Source organism: Esox lucius, chromosome 3 (assembly GCF_011004845.1).
Source record: "Esox lucius isolate fEsoLuc1 chromosome 3, fEsoLuc1.pri, whole genome shotgun sequence".
In the NCBI taxonomy this organism is placed as follows: Eukaryota; Metazoa; Chordata; class Actinopteri; order Esociformes; family Esocidae; genus Esox; species Esox lucius.
This window is the reverse complement of record NC_047571.1, coordinates 3,308,023-3,321,994: the sequence shown is the minus strand read 5'-3', so window position 1 is coordinate 3,321,994 and position 13,972 is coordinate 3,308,023. Positions and strand designations below refer to the sequence as shown.

Sequence of the window (13,972 nt, the reverse complement as noted above, 5' to 3'; positions counted from 1 at the left end):
TGAAGAGTACCTATGATAAAAATTACAGACTTCTACATGCTTTGTAAGTGGGAAAACCTGCAAAATCGGCAGTGTATCAAATACTTGTTCTCCCCACTGTATGTAATGTTTTACTAGGGTTAGTTATCTAGCTACAATGCACTTAATTAAGCATTCTGTATGTAACAACAGTACCCAGCAAGCTAGACAGCTGTAACACAAAACAACTTGTCACCGAAGGTACTGATGGCTAATGAGCAGTAAGCTCTTTTTTTGTTTACATTATTATATCCAAAGGATCTTACCATTGTTCAGCTGACATTGTTTCTTGAACTTTGCAATATAACATCAAACTTCCGTGAATCTGAATCCTCAAACAGCCTTTTATAATGGCTTTTTTTCAATGACTCCTTTATTTTATTTTTCATGGTAAATAGCCACACACTTGTAAACTATAAAAATATTATTTTGGAATAACTTTTGTTGCACTCTAAAAAAATATTTTAAAACCATGTAATATACTAAATAAATGTAAGTGATAAAATGGATGCAATCATTGGATTTAAATTATATTATATACAAGTATACAACATTTTAAAATAACTGGGTCCATTTTCACTCAATGAACAATGAACACTTTAGGTTGCCTGCTGAGTGTAAACTTTTTAAATTAGAATGAGTACAAAGTACAAGTGTTAAGAACTAATTTGCAGAGTTTCCAAAAATGTCAAGAGCGGACTTCTTACGACTGGTTAAAATCATTTTATATCTGTACTGGCCTTTTTCTTGTCACCATTACAAAGATCTTTACTTGTATGGACACACTCCGAAACAGGCCTTTTCATGCAGTGTACCAATATGCCGATGGAAGAGAAAGAAGAGGGGCAAACATGCCGGTGTCCTAAGCGGATCTAGGATGAGATATTACAATCTGCCATTACCGACCATTCTTTACCTGGACAATAAAATGGACAAACTACATGCATGGATTAACTTTCAACGGGATATTGCAAACTGCTGTGTGCTAGTGTTTGTGGAATCATGGCTGGATTCTTGGGTGCCAGACTTGCGTGTCACTCCTGCTGGCTATTCTATCCACCCGCAGGAACGAACTTCAGAGTCTGGAAAAAGTAAGGGCGAAGGGGTCTGCATTATGGTTAACTCTCAGTGGGGAACGGATGTTGCAGTGCTGTCTACACATTGTTCACAAGACATAGAGCTACTGTCTGTAAAGATACGGCCTTTCTACCTTCCATGGGAATTCAGCACAGCTATTATCACAGCAGTCTATATACCCCCGCAGGCGCTGGAAGTCCTATACGGAGTAATAAATGGACTAGAAGACGCCCACCCTGAGGCAGCTGCTATTGTTGTTGGCGGTTTTAATAGAGCTGATATGAGGAGAGTTCTACAAAATACCACCAGGACATTAACTTTCCTACCGAAAGCGATTAGACCATTGTTATTCACAAAGACGGAATGCAAACCCCCAGTGTTGCCAACTCCTCAGTAAGGAAAGTAGCTATTGGCTGTCCTAAAAGTCACAAAAAAGTTGCAAAATGACGTCATCTCCAAATTTGCATTATTGGCCTTGTGCATGTAATTTTGATGGACGCCATAGGAGAGAGGAATAATGTTGTGGGAGAGATAAAATTGAAGTAAAAATCTACAAATGAACTTTCTTCTGTCGATTATTGTTTTTTTTATGTCACAATTCCAACCCTCCTCCTTTATGCGGGCATGGGACCGGCAAATGCTGTGATTTATTTTCACGCAGTGATTTATTTTAGTCAAAGAACATTTTACATTTACATCCCACCCTGAACATAAGCCAGGGTGGGATCAGCCAGCAGCGGTTTCCTGCATGCACAATTCATTTACAGTCTCTGGACACGGAGGGGTGAACATCTGCTGCTCTGACTGCAGCTGGGAGGGACTGCAGCGTGAGGACTGGGCCGCAAGTGAGTGCTTTGGGGCGGAGGGGCCCACGGCAGATCCCGCTGCTCATTGAGAAGAGTAAGAATGATATGTGCTTTCATGTCATAATCTCCAAAAGTCTCCAATAACACCAGAAAAAGTAGCTAGATTTGTTGCTAGTCGCTTTTTGGAAAAAGAGTGGCTAGAGGGGTCTGAATACTCGCTAAATATAGTGACAATAGTGACAAAGTTGGCAACACTGCAAACCCCTCCCCCGCCCTGCATTTGGGAAAGCAGACCACACCTCGAGGGTTGCTGTCAGGACTTTCCCAACCAAAAGCCCTGGGTAAATGGTAATGTCCATGCTAAGCTCAGAGCAAGGTCCTCTGACTATAGCTCTAGGGACCTGGAGGCCTTGAAGAGATCCAGATATGACCATCAGAAGGCTATCGGGATGGAAAAAGAGAATACCGGGATATATTGGAGTCAAATTACTGCAACTCTGACCCCAGACACATGCAGGGAGGAATGCGACACATCACAGAATACAAAGGGAGAAATAGCAATGATGCACGTCCCACCACTCCCTGATGAGCTCAACACCTTCTATGCATGGTTTGAGGCAACCAACACAATTCATTCAGTGAGGCTTGCTTAGGACCAGGACGACTACACTCTGTCCCTAACCACAGGTGACGTGAGGAGAGTTTTAAAAAAAGTGAACCCTCGGAAGTCACTAGGGCCAGATGGCATTGCCATCTCCAACAACTGATGAGAAGGCTTAAAGAGAGGAGGTAAGGAACATGGTGCCAGGACAACAACCTCTCTCTCAGCGTCAGTGAGACTCCTCGAGATGATCGTGGACTTCAGGAAGTGGCAGACGGGGTCATGCCCCCATACACATCAATGGAGCTGAAGTGTTTCCAAATACAAGTTTCTCATGTGTTCATCAAGGATGAACTCACCTGGTTCAGACAAGCAAACTCGGCAGTGAAAACTGCCCAAAAACTACTATACTTCCTGAGGAGACTCAAGAAATTTGGCATATCTGCAAAAACTCTCACCAACTTCTACAGGCACACCATTGAAAGTATCCTCTCAGGCTGCATTACTGCCTGGTATGGCAGGCCGCACTGCAGGCCGCAAGTCCCTCCAGAGAGTGGTAAAGTCGCATCATCGGCTGCCATATCCCCTCCGTGCAAGGTATCTGCCATACACAATGACTGAGGAAAGTATGGAACATCATCAAAGAGCATAGCCTCCCAGGCTATGGTCTGTTCACACTGCTGCCATCTGGTAGATGCTAAAAAGCAGATTTTTCACTCAGGCCATAAGGCTCCTCAATCAATAACACTGATCCATGATCATAATGATCACACACGAACATTCCAGATGCTCTGATGCCCTTTTAGATAATTTAATGGACATTAGTAGTTCACGTAGGGTATATTTTGTCACTTTGGTGATTTATGACCCTGGTGAGCGGGGCTTCCAGATTGATTTGACAGGTGGGCGGGACATCTGGTTTGCTGGGTGGGACTTCCGGTGTGACATATGCATGTCCGGTGACTTTGTAATTTATGACTGCATTGATGTGTCCATGTTTGATGTTTTACAATGATTGATAAACATGGATACATCAATGCAATCATAAATTACAAAGTCACCGGGCATGCATACGTCATACAGGAAGTCCATACGTCACACCGGAGGTCCCGCCCAACTGTCAAATAAAAATGGAAGCCCCCCCCAGGGTCATAAATCATCAATTTATATTACTGCCATACTTGCCATTTCTACAATATTCAATACTACTAAAATTGCTGCTAATCTACAGTACTCTTTTTAAACTGCTGCTATGTATAGTGTTATGTATATGATCGCATTATCCTCTTGATATATTTAAAGCTGTGTGTACATTTTCTTCTTCCTAATTCTCACTACGTGGTTGTAGTGCGCTAGGCCACCATTCTTAAGCTTATTGCGCTCATATGAATCTATTATTTCAATAAATCTATCAATTGCTGCTAGGTCACACTGTTATATTACTGCCATACTTGCCATATCTAAATGTTCAATTATACTACACAGATTGCTGCTCTATCAAAACACCTACCCAGATTGCTGCAAGTTTACAGTATTCTTTTTTTTTTTTATTGCTGCTAGTGTATAGTGTTGTGTATATTGTTGCTTTATTTTATTATTATTTTCTGTCAAGATATATTTTTGCTTATGTACTCTCCTTCTTAACTCGTCGGGTGCCATGCCATAAGAATTTAATTGTACAGGATGATGCTGTGTTGTCCGGTGCATTTGACAAATTAACCTTGAAACTTGAAACAACAGTAAGACTTTGGATTATCATAATTTGCTTTCAAAATAAAAGTCTGTAGTGTGTCTATAGTGTGTAACCTGTAGGCTATATTTTCAAAGGGAAAACTATGTGGGGGAAAATAGAAATGAAACAAAATTACTATTTCAATAATATTTTATAAGTTAAAAAATAGTATAAGGTGGAGCACACTGAGAAATGGTTAAAGCTTAAGTAAGTGAATTTATAGAAACACACTATATTTTCAATCACCCACTCAGTGGTTAATTTGAGCCGGATCCTGCCGGAACAAGATTTTCCTCAGTTTGTTCCAGCACCTACTTTTTAGATCTGGTCTGCTGCGCATGACTGTGTTCGCTTTGCACTGTAAACATTCTGCTAAAAGCAATCAGAGTTCATAAAGTTGACTATTCCTGCAGCTTCTTGCAGCCTCAGCACTGCCTGAAAGTTTTAGCTTTTTGTTTTCTGCTGTTTGCGCTACCGATGTGCTGTAGCCTATTTGCGTCGATTTGTCATTTGGAAGTTCAACATGGCACCTCATGGCAAAGAAATCTCTGAGGATCTGAAAAAAAGAATTGTTGCTCTACATAAAGATGCCCTAGGCTATAAGAAGACTGCCAAGACCCGGAAACTGAGCTGCAGCACGGTGGCCAAGACCATACAGTGGTTTAACAGGACAGGTTCCACACAGAACAGGCTTCGTCATGGTCGACCAAAGAAGTTGAGTGCCCGTGCATATCCACAGGTTGTCTTTCGCATGAATGCTGCTAGCACTGCTGCGGAGGTTGAAGTGGTGGGGGGGTTGTGATGGCAATTCCATCGATCAGAACTCTTTAAGGAGGAATTACAGAGACAAAATTCTCTTGGCACAATTACGTTTTATTATTTGCAAATAAGAGAGACACGTCAAACGCTTACAAACATAATCATCCGAGGAGTCTCTAAAGCATACAAAAGAAGGCACTCTTCTGTTTTCCATGTCTGCTATTTGGTGTAGATGTTACTTGGTCGAGGACAGGTTACAAAGATTTGAAACATCTTTCTGAGAGGATTGCAAAACATGAGAGCAGCGGGAGTCATCTGGACAACGCTGTGAAATTGGGCTTACTTGGAAGGGTAAATGTCGCAGCCCAAGTTGACAGTGCATACAGGCGCTCCATTGAGCAGCATAACAAACAGGTGGAGGAAAACAGGTACGTTCTCAGTCGGATCATAACATGTATTAAACTGTGTTGAAAATGTGAAACCGCACTGCGGGGGCACAACTAGTCGGTGGACTCCCTGAATCCTGGAAAATTCAGATGCATTTGAAACTGTGTGAGGGTGATTCGAGACTTCAGAGGCACTATGACGCTCAGCCCATCTGCATATGGACATCTAGCACTGTACAAAATGAACTTTTAGACTGTATGTATGAAGTGTACAGGGAGGACATAGCCAAGCTAGTGGACGAAACATCATTTGTTGCCAAACAGGCAGATGAGACAACTGATGTCTCCTGTAGATGGTTGTGTTGCGATACATGTTGCCTGACAATACAATGACAGAGAGGTTTTTGGAAGTCAAAGATAAAACTCTCTAATAGCATCAAGGGTGTGCTGGAACTGGAGCTTTGAGAAAAGCTGATTGCTCAGACTTATGATAGTGTGGCTGTAATGAGTGGAAACAACTGAGGGGTACAGACGCTAATGAAAGAGACATGCCCAGTTTGTTCACTGCTATGCTCACCAGCTGAACCTGACCTTGATTTTTGCAGATTTAACTGCTTTTGCCACCTTTTTCTCTGGCACTCCAAAATGTGTTGCAGCACTTGCTGAGGCAACACAGAGACGCATTCCAAGGCCACCCACTGTACGATGGAACTTTAAAAGTAGAAATGTCAATGCAGTTTGGGAAAACCGCGGAGCGCTGATTCTTTGTATGGAGGACATACGCACACAACCAGGATGGGATGAGGCCACCATAAGTGAGGCATATGGCCTGTCAAAAGAACTCCGAGACCGAGCCTTTCTGCAGCTGCTGGATTTTTTCCCCAAATGAGTAACCAACACAGCGCTGTTGATGAAGGAGGCATGCGACACAGTCATCTCCCAGGTAGAGCAGAGGTTTTCACAAAGTGACCACCTGATAGCTGCCAAGCTTGTTGACAGCTAGCTTTTCCCACAATTTGTCCTGTCATTCCCTACATCTGAGCTTAACTGTGCGGTGAAACTATGGCCTCTAGGAAACTAGGAAGTCTGAGCTGAGCACTGGTAAGACAGCCCTGTCTCTGTTAAGATCCATCCATGAGGACAACCTAGAGGAGGCTTTTGCTGAGACCATCACGCTGCTGAAAATTATCATAACAACACCTATGACGACATCCGAGTCAGAGAGGAACTTTTCCACCTTGAAGAGGGTAAAAACCTTCACTTGCAATACCATGGGACAGCCGCGACTTAACGCATTGGCCATGTTGTCCATAGAAAGCCAGCTGATTCAGCAGCTACATGACTTCATTCCCAAAGTCATTAAAAAAGTTTGGACAGAGGAAGAACCGCTGTGCCACCTTTCTCTTCAAGTGAGCCCTCAGCCTTGGTGAGTGAAAGCATATTTTATCATCCTGCCTTTGTGGTGCTGGTCCGTGCATTGGTCATATTTTTGGGCTGGATCGATTGATATAGATTGTGATAAGTGTCAGTGTGTCCATGCTTATCTATTAAGGTTGTTGTCATAGAATGGATCTGGATCCCTAAATAGTTGTCTTTCCGCTTCGTTGTGGCCACCTTCAGTGGTGTTGAGGCCATTGCTGTGGCCCTCAGCTTGGTTTGATTCAAGCAGCTCTGTCGTTAAAAGTGTTTTGTGGAGCCATGCTGTTTGTTGATGTGTTAAATAAACACATCAGTAGCAAGAGGGAGTTTTGTAGTTTTACTGGTATGTATCCTATATTTTGAAATGGTTTGTGCCCCACCAAGTTTTTTTACATATAAAAACGCCACTGATTTAGTAGTTATTGTATCAATGTCATTCACAAATGGCTAATAAGCTGTTAAAACGGCCAGTGGCAAAAGCCATACAGTATATGGCGGAACTAGGCTTGCCTGGTTTCTTGTTTAAAAACATCGGTGTATCCTTACCATATCTATTCTAAATGTGAGAGGCTCAAAACTTTGCCCAGCCTTTCCTAAATCTACTCCCTCAATTATTACTAGTTCACCTAGGCTACTCTAGCCGTCTGATATGCTATATTTTTGCCTGAACGCGTAAGCGGAGCCGGCCTAGGTGAACTATTTTTGCCCCTTGTTAAATATTGTAGTGGTTAGAGATGCAGACTACAGAACAACAGGTCCTGCATTCAACTCCTCTCAGTGTGATGGTAATTCCATCTTCATAGGTACAAGCAAACTATGAAGTAACCCTAAGATCGGTCATTTAGGGCTAGAGGAATTAAGTTTGAGCATTTGTACATATTCAAAATGATGGAGTTAATGGGTTCCAATGGCAAATATGTTATATGTAAGGAGATGCAGTTGACAACCTCTTTCCAGGGCTCTAACTCAAGTGGGGTGAGCGTCGTAAGGTTGCATATGTCAGAAATATATGCCACCAAATATGCCACCGTGTGGCACAACAATTAGACATATTGTCAATTAGACGAGAATTTTGTGAAGTAAACATTTTATCTGATTAAGCGTGTAGGACTTATGTGCCTATATGCGCAAAACCACACACCTATAAGTTCATAGGTCAATAGCAGTATGTTTTTTTTTAAAAACTGGTCTGCTTACTATAGATTTGAAAGACCTTCGTCCATAGATGCCAAATATGAAATTACATGAATATCAGTCATTTGGTGCCATAGGAGTTATTGACGCATGGGTGTGTCAATTTCTTTTTTTTGTATTCACTGCTCCGTAACCGTTGATGTTAGATGCTTCATTCTTCTTTCACGTTAATAGGGATATTCTGCTGCAAATAACAAAGTGTAGCCTACATGCTATTCTATAATAATGTTTATTATTATTGTTTTAGTGGAATTACTAGGCCTATATGATAACTTGATGTAACAGTATGGTAGCCAGTGGTCAAATGTGCGCCTATGCTGTGTTGTGTAGAGTGTCACCTGTGGATATAACCATCCAAAGGAAGACTGGACACATCCCTGTTCTAATCTCCACCACTTCCAGATATGGCACATGTAGGGAATTCCAAAGGAAATAAGGGCACCCCCTATTCAAGAACCCCATAAAAATATTAAAAGAATCCTCAGAGTAAAAAAAAAAAAAAGAAGGGACTGTCATCTAGTGGTGGCTTTTGGAAGTACAATATGACAGAATAAGTTGAGTGACCCCATATGGGCATTTTCAATGATTATCATAATTTTTGAGAAAAAAATGGATGTGGATGTGAGTAAAAACAAATGCCATGTTCATTTTATTATTTTATAAATTCAGAACCATTCAACTTGTAGTTATTCTGAACCCCTGGGGGTAACCAAATGTAATGCAAAACAAACTATTATATTTTACTATTTTATTTCAATATAAAACCAAAATATGTGCACCCTTGATGCTTGCTTTTTTCTGACTATTTCACATTATTACTCATGTAAGGGTCTCAAAATATTTGTTTTCAATACATCCTTCATGTAGCTGGGGGTCTGCATAATCCCAGAATATAAAGCACTTCCTTCTACTATAAAGGATGACCATTTTAGAAGCCAAAATGTCAAGACATTGACAGGTGGATTTGAAAATCATAGCTGTCAGAGGTTTATGTCTTTTTCACAAATTCTAAATTGGCAGAAAAAACATAACGGGACAGTTAATGGATCCCAATTGTAAATATGTTTCATTAGAGAAGTGTGGTGAGCTAGCATATTTGGAAAACCTCAATAGCGCCACCAAGTGGTTCATAAAAAGAATATTGCAGTCATTTTTTTCCTATCATCTTGGTCAATATATGGACCAAGTAGAATTATAATATAATTAACCTTGTAGTAGTTGTGTGCATAAAAGTGCAAAACCCCGCCCCTGCACATTTATTGGTCAATAGCGACCATGTTTTTTTACCTACCTGCCTGGCTTATATAGCGTTTGACAGCGTTTGTCCTTAGATGCCAAATACAAAATTACATGAATATCAGTCACTTGGTGCCATAGAAGTAGCGTTTTAAGTATTTTTCACAAAATCAAAATGGCAGAAAAAACATAACAGAAAAGTTAATGGAACCCAATTGCAAATATGTGAGGAGATGGACTTATCCATTTCTTTTCAAGGCTCTAACTGAAAAGAGGTGAGCGTGGTGAACTAAGATATGTGGAAAACCTCAATAGCACCACTGGGTGGTTGATTAAAATATTTTGCTGTCCTTTTTGTTCTATCATCTTCGTCAACATACGGGCAAAGTAGAATTTTTATATTATTATCCTTGTAGTAGTTGTGTGCATAAATGAACAAAACCATGCCCCTGCACATGTTTATTGGTCAATAGTGGCCATGTTTTTTAACCTACTGTGGTGGCTTACGTAGCGTTTGATGGCCTTTGTCCATAGATGTCAAATATAAATTTACAGGAAGATTGGTCATTTTGTGCCATAGAAGTCGCATTTTAAGTGTTTTTAACAAAATCCAAAATGGCAGTAACTGCTGAAACCCTAATAATGAACTGGAACAAACACAACAGGGTTTAACCAGTGAACTGCTGAAACCCTAATAACAATAATAATAATAATAATGAACTAGAACAAACACAATAGGGTTTCACCAGTGAACTCCTGAAACCCTAATGACACCCAGACTCTTGTTTTCAACTGGATATTTGCAAAACGCCCGTTAGGAATAAGACGATGTGAACCCTTTGGCATTCCATATTCTACGCTAATTTCGACCAGGTGCGACAGTTTCGTGAATCACACTTAGAGATGATCTTAAGTCTCTTCCAAACTTCAAATCTGAGATCTTTTCTGAAAAGTTTTCATGAATGAGGACTATTGGTCTGATGCAGTGAGTGTCGAACAGATCGGAAAAGTATTGAGCGCGAGTGCAGAGCAGCACATAGTCCTGTCTACCCAACACCTTGACAGTGTGTATGCTTGAGCATTATGTGTGTGGCGTGTGTAAGTGATGTCAGAGTAAGTCTATGGACATTTTGGGGAGTTTTACTCAGGCTTTTAACTTTCATAGTTTATTCCTTTGAGCATTGTTTGATTAAAAAAATAAAAATATATATTTTGTGATTGCAAAGAGTCATGGGAACCCATTGGATTAGGTTCATATAAAAAAGTTCATTTTGGTAAGATATCTCTATGTTTTGTGTGTTGATAATAAATGTTTGAATAATTTCCTATGAACATCTTCTTCACTTACAGATCGGTTGTATTTTGCAACCCTTAGAACCAAACCAAAAACCACAGCAAATGCGCACTACTTCAGCACAGATGATGAATTTGTCTATGAGAAGTAAGTATGGCTGGTCAGACATAGGTCACATACAGCTCTGGAAAAAAGTAAGAGACCACTGCACCTTTTTCTTTCCTTTCCAAAAAAGTTGAAAAGGAAAATTTTGAATGAGGAACAGAAGCGTTCAATTTGCAGTGGTCTCTTCTGTTCCTCACTCAAAACCTTCCTTTTTGACTTTTTTGGAAAGGAAAGAAAAAGGTGCAGTGGTTTCTTACTTTGTTCCAGAGCTGTATATAGAACACATGTTGAGCCTCAGGAGACCAACAATAAGTGTGCATAGGCTTAGTTTAAATATGTAACCATGTGTAACATTGGAGTAAGAACTTATTACAAACAATATTTAAGTGAAAAATTGTTTGATTACTTCTTAATTAAAATAAAATCTGTGAATGCCTAGGTTTTATAAGTGAACAAACGCTATATAATGGGGTTTGTAACTGTGTTCAGATTCAAGCAATCACATTTGAACCATGTAATGGGGTATGTTGTCATCTCCAGACATCAGTTTTATTGATTCTGAAACAAATCCCAAAACAAATCAGCAGTTCCTGTAGGATTGAGTTTACCAATTCTTTGTTTCATACACCAGAGGTAGCAGTGGTCCAAAAGGAGCTAATCATATTATTGAAAGATCAGGATAAGGAGAGAATATACAATAAAAGCCTTTTAAAAATATTAAGTGTATCATCATTAAAATAGAGGCAAGATTGCATAACCAGAGCATCGCAAAGATCAGGTTATCCCTCCAAAATAGACAAGAGGGCAAAGAGATTGTTCATCGGGGAAGTGATCAAGACATCAACTGCAACATAAAAGGAGTTGCAGGAATATCTGACAGGTACTGGGCACTCCCTGCATATAACAACCATTGCACTGATTCTCCACAGGTTTTGGCCAGACAGCAGGAATCTCATTATGGTCTGATGAGACAATGATAGAACCTTTTTACCTTAATTTTAAAAGATATACACTGAACAGCCATAACATTATGACCACTGACAGGTGAAGTGAATAACACTGATATTCTTGTTATTATGGCACCTGTCCGTGGGTGGGATATATTATGCAGCAAGTGAACATTCAGTCCTCAAAGTTGATGTGTCAAAAGCAGGAAAAACAGGCAAGTGTAAGAATCTGAGTGAATTTGACAAGGGCCAAATTGTGATGGCAAGACGACTGGGTCAGAGCATCTCCAAAACTGCAGCCCTTGTGGGGTGTTCCCGGTCTGCAGTGGTCAGTACCTATCAAAAATGGTCCAAGAAAGAGAAAACTGTGAGCCAGCGACAGGGTCATGGGCAGACAAGGCTCATTGATGCACGTGGCTCGCCCGTGTGGTCCGATCCAACAGACAAGCTACTGTAGTTCCAATTGCTGAAAAAGTAAATGCTGGTACTGACAGAAAAGTGTCAGAACACAGTGCATCACAGTTTGTTGCGTATGAGGCTGCATAGCCACAGACCAGTCAGGGTGCCCAAACTCACCCCTGTCCACTGACAAAAGCGCCTACAATGGGCACGTGAGCATCAAAACTGGACCACAGAGCAATGGAAGAAGGTGGCCTGGTCTGATTTATCTCGTATCCTTTTGCATCAAGTGGATAGCCGGGTGCGTGTGCGTCGCTTACCTGGAGAATACATGGCACCAGGATACACTATGGGAAGAAGGCAAGCTGGCGGAGGCAGTGTGATGCTTTGGGCAATGTTCTGCTGTGAAACCTTCGGTCTTGCCATCCATATGGATGTTACTTTGACAAATACCACCTACCTGAGCATTGTTGCAGACCATGTGCACCCTTTCATAGCAACGGTATTCCCTGATGGCATTTGCCTCTTTCAGCAGGATAATGTGCCCTGCCACAAAGCAAAAATGGTTCAGGAATGGTATGAGAAACACGAGTTCAGGGTGTTGACTTGGCCTCAAAATTCCTCAGATCTCAATCCAATCGAGCATCTGTGGGATGTGCTGAATAAACAAGTCCGATCCATGGAGGCCCCACCTCACAACTTATAGGACTTAAGATCTACTACTAATGTCTTGTTTCCAGATACAACAGCACATCTTCAGAGGTCTAGTGGAGTCCATGCCTCAACGCGTTAGGGCTGTTTTGGCGGCAAAAGGGGGACCTACACAAGATTATTTGGCACAAAGCCCACATATGCTTCCTCTGGGTAATGTCATTCGGAACCATGTAATGTCAATTTTCAATGTTACTGTATACTGATGACACACAGTTGTATATTTCAATGAAACATGGAGAAGTCTCAAAATAAGCCACTCTAGAAGCATGAGTTTAAATGCTTGTTTTAGGACACAATATAGAAAGAGTTTTGTTGGCAGATCTCACAGTGAACCTCAATGGTTGAATGGTTGCATCCAAAAAACTGTGAGAGACGTCGGCGTTACCCACGACCCTGAGCACTCCTTTCATGAACATGTGGCCCATCCATCCCTAATTCTTAGACAAAAGGCCCTAAGTTCTTCAAAACACTTAAATGAACTTAATACACTAATATCTTGAGCTCCCTTAATTAACTACTTAAACCAATTTGTCAAATAATGTATATACTATTAATAAAAAAATGTACACACACAGCTTTACCCTTCCAAAACAAACAGAATACACACAATTTAAAGTAGGAAACCAATATAGTTTTAGTTTATTTTAACAAACCCCAAATTACCAATACATCAAATATGAATAGCTGTACCTTTTTTGCTGTTGTCCTTTTAAGACACACACCGGCAAACCGAATGTCCCGTATAATACAACCCCTTTGCAGGCCTGAGCTTGAGCGCGGTCTTTGTAGATTGTTTACTCCACAGAATCTTTATTTTAAAATGTTTTATTTGAACTATGTACAGTGGATATAAAAAGTCTATACACCCCTGTTAAAATGGCAGGTTCTTGTGATGTAAAAGAATGAGACAAAGATAAATCATGTCAGAACTTTTTCCTCTTTTAACATGAACAATTCAGTTGAGAAACAAACTGAAATCTTTGAGGGGGAAAAATAAAAAACTCACAATAACCTGGTTGCATAAGTGTGCACACCCTTAAACTCTTACTTTGTTGAAGCACCTTTTGATTTTATAACAGCACTCAGTCTTTTTGGGTAGGAGACTATTTAGGTAGGAGTCATCTGGACGTGGCAATATATACCCACTCTTCTTTGCAAAAGCGCTCCAAATCTGTCAGAATGCGAGGACATCTCCTGTACACAGCCCTCTTCAGATCACCCCACAGACTTTCAATTGGATTCATGTCTGGGCTCTGGCTGGGCCATTCCAAAACTTTAATCTTAT

General features: G+C 40.6%; 1 long non-coding RNA gene across 1 annotated transcript in view; it reads left to right on the top strand.

The window, feature by feature from the left end:
- The window catches only part of LOC117593715, a 34,931-nt gene that overhangs the window by 17,949 nt on the left and 3,010 nt on the right, over nt 1-13,972 (top strand). Inside the window, exon 2 of the long non-coding RNA XR_004575115.1 lies at nt 10,579-10,669. This is a non-coding gene — a long non-coding RNA (uncharacterized LOC117593715). The remainder of the gene's footprint in view (nt 1-10,578; nt 10,670-13,972) is intronic.